At 37.7% G+C, this 3,643-nt stretch overlaps 1 pseudogene; it reads right to left on the bottom strand.

The window, feature by feature from the left end:
* Positions 1 to 1,119: 1,119 nt before the first annotated feature.
* Positions 1,120 to 1,812, bottom strand: LOC105740965 (annotated as a pseudogene).
* Positions 1,813 to 3,643: the final 1,831 nt, after the last annotated feature.

The following is a 3,643-nucleotide window of genomic DNA, read 5'->3' as shown; positions in this document are numbered from 1 at the left end:
TGTCTGGGTGGGTCATGGGGTATGGCTGCAGGGACTGCCTCTAGTCCCTGGCTCCTGTCTGTGGGGCTTTTCCTCTGCTCTCTGCTTCCTGGAGGCTGAGTGGAGCAGCTTTCTTCTGTCGTGCCTTCTGCCACCGTGTCTCTGCTGTGAGGCTGCTGACCACAGACTGAAGTCTCTCTAGCTGTAGGCCAGAGTTAAGCTTTTTCTGATTCAGTCGTATGTGAGATTTTCAGTAGATCACCCTGAGTCTCCTGCTATTTTATTGAAAGAGTTTCCTTACCTTACCTTACCACGTGGGCAAAATGCCCTCTTGGTATTCTCAATATGAGGTGTTTAGTTCTGTGGATTTTTATCTACTATTCCACTCATGCTTCTTTGCATCCAAATATCAAACTCACACTGTTTTTTGTCTTTACTTTTCTACATAAAAATCCAACTTTATTGAACATAGGAATAGATGGACTTTCAAATTAATTATTTTTACTTTATGGTTATTATTTTTAAGCCATCTGATCCATGGCAGAACTTACTGGCACTACATGAAGATGCTTGTCTATTACTTCAGTTCCATATTCACAAACGAATATATTTAAATCTAGATAGAAACATTTGTGACTGGATTGGCGAATGGTAATCCTTGATCTTTGCACTGCTCAAGCTGGTAATAGGCGACCATCCACTCTACAGCAAATCTGAAGCACAAGCACAGACTTGAATTTTATACAAAAATTCAGTTTTACTCTTATTCTTGCATTAGTGGGAGCTGACATCTGTAACTTATAGCCGAGCATATACTTCTTTTTTTATCTCATAGGTGAACAAAAATATACACAATGTATTGTTTTCCTTAGGTAAGACTTGCTTTGTGTATTTCAATGAGAATACCATGTAACCCTTACATAAACAAAATGACTAGAATACTAATGAAAACATCTTTGGAGGAAGTACTTAATGTACATCTTATTTAAATAAATCCTCCAGTATGAAATGGAGAATTCACTGCCTTTACTTTGAAGGCTTTGTAGCTATCTGTCAAATTTCTATGTCCAGCTTACCAACATTCCTTTATTGGAAATACCAGTATTTCTGAATGACAGTTTTCAAAAGTACTTTAAAGTCTTAAAATTCTGAATCTCCTTTGGCTTGCTTCTCTCATGAGTCCACCCAAGATTTATTAATGGTTCACTTCATATCATCATCTTCATCTTCATAAATCTTCTTTAAAACATTCATTAACCCCTCACTAGGATCTGTCTCGGCATCGTAGGTTGGCTCTTCTTTTTTGTTACTCTCTCTCAGCCTGAGTTAAGTATTCCCACTGAGTATTCTCTGCTTTCTTTCTACACAAGATAAGAACTGTATCAGTCATGACATTCTTTGAACTGCCTTCCACTGAGATGGGTTTCAAGAGATTGTTCACAATCATAGAGTAATTCTTCCCATTTAGATTCTGTACCAAAATATCAAATGACCTCTCTGTGAAATGCACCTGCACATTCTCAGCAGGAAATTGATGAACTCCAGGTAAGGTCATGAAGATTTTCATAAACTTATATGACTGATCCCACCTGTAATTACTGATCTTCACTGTGTATCCTGTTGTGATAGGAGCAGCCACAGTGACTGGTTTTTCCTTGTCAAGAAGTTCTGGTTTCTTCTGAGATTTTTGTTGCATCTTATTCTTTATTTCTGTTTCAATCTTGGTTTTTTGTTTTTTTTTTTTTCATCATGTACTTTCTTCCTAGTAGCCTTTTCCAGCAATGCCTTTACCTCTTCTACATCATTCTGCAGCTCCTCCAAAGCTGAAGGCATTATCGGGGCATTAGACTGAAGACCCGAGTTGCAGGCCAGCACACAAGCACAGGAATAGTCGCACTCCCCGCGTGGACCTCGGTGCGCTTGCAGCAGGCCGGCTCCTGTGCATGCACAGGACCTAAGCAATACCCTCCGCATGCAGCAACTCTGCAACCCTCGCAGTACACTATTATTACTGCAGTGGGCTTTTGATATTTCTCTCTATGATCTCCAATTATTACTTTTCACATATTTTCTTTCTTTCCTTCTTTCTTTCTTTTTAAATGTATTTGGTTGTTGCAAGATCTCACTACGCAGCTTGGACTCTTGGTGATCTTCTTGCTTTCAGCCTCCCTAGCTCTGGGATTATAGGTGTGGTGGGGCTCAGACCACCCTGGGAGTGGGGCTGGCACAGCATGTGGTACCAGGGATCGAACCGTGGTCCCTGTGCTTTCCCAAGCTTGCCTAAGCAGGTGCTTTAGTACCCCTGAGCTATCTCACCGGCCCTTCCCATATTTTCTTAACTTTTTATCAAATTTATTCCTCTACAGGAAATTAGGACTCATTTTCACAATTCCAGGAAATAAACTGTCATTAAAGTTAGCAATTAATTATGGAATAATTAACATATGCACAACATAGAGGCTTTCTGTTCAGTTTTTTGTGTCCATGGGTAAAATTGCCTTCACATGGACTCACAAGTTTTATTGTTGATTTCTATGTACATATTATATATGTTATCCATTTTCCACTATACTTTTAATGCTAATGCTCAAATATTAGATATTAATAGTTATACATGTATTATTTGCTTGTAAATCATATAGAAAACCATATGAGTTTCAGACTTTTAATAGTGAATGCATATATAATTTGAATTATTTACTAAGTTCACATTCTAAATATTTCACAGATTCTTATACAACTTCAAGTAAAGAAAGAAAATAATAAAATTTGTATTTTCTTCCCTTGCAGTATTTTTATATTTTTCTTCTCATTTATTGAGTTATCAGATTTTTCAGAGTAATTTCTAATGGAAGTGGTGATGAAGCATGTTCTTTTGTGTATGTTATGGGCATGATGTTGGCTCTTAGTCTAAGGAGCACATTTAATATCATACAAGAAAATGTTACTATCTTGTTGGATAATATTTTGTACGTGGCCTTCACTGAACAAGTTTATGTGAGAGAAATCTAATTTCCATCTCTGGTGAATATAACTTGATATTAACTTCCAAAAAATTACTTATCATTCATGTTTAAACCGGTCTTCTCTAGAGTTATTTAGTAGAACATCCACAATGGTAGATATGTGATAAATCTACACTTTTGGTGTAGTACTCAAATCCAAAATGATCAGAATTCCACTAACAAGAACAGAAGTAACCCACTAAATAGGGCAAACAATTAAACACAGGACAAAAAGGAGTAAATGACAACAGGTAAACAACATGTCAAACATAGGTCAATACATCTCAATGATGACCATCAATGTAAATGGACTCAATTCACCAATTAAAAGAAATAGACTGGCATAGTGGATTAGGAAACAAAATCCAACAATATGCTTGTACAAGAAACACAGTTAACTGGTAAAGAAACTCAAATCACTTAGAGATGTCTTTAGAATGAGAAACTCAAGGGGCTGGTGAGATGGCTCAGTGGTCTAAAGCACCTACTTGGAATAAGCTTAGCTAAAGCACAGGGACCGCGGTTCAATCCCCCAGCACCACATGCCAGCCAGCCCCGCCCCCTGGTGGGCTGAACTGGCCACACACACACACACACACACACAGACAGACAGACAGACACACACACACATAAATAAATAAATGTTAAAAAAAAAAAAG

The sequence above is a fragment of the Octodon degus genome, unplaced genomic scaffold (genome assembly GCF_000260255.1).
Source record: "Octodon degus isolate 3935 unplaced genomic scaffold, OctDeg1.0 scaffold00250, whole genome shotgun sequence".
Lineage (NCBI taxonomy): Eukaryota > Metazoa > Chordata > Mammalia > Rodentia > Octodontidae > Octodon > Octodon degus.
The sequence above is the reverse complement of the archived record's forward strand: the minus strand, read 5'-3'. Positions and strand labels throughout refer to the sequence as shown.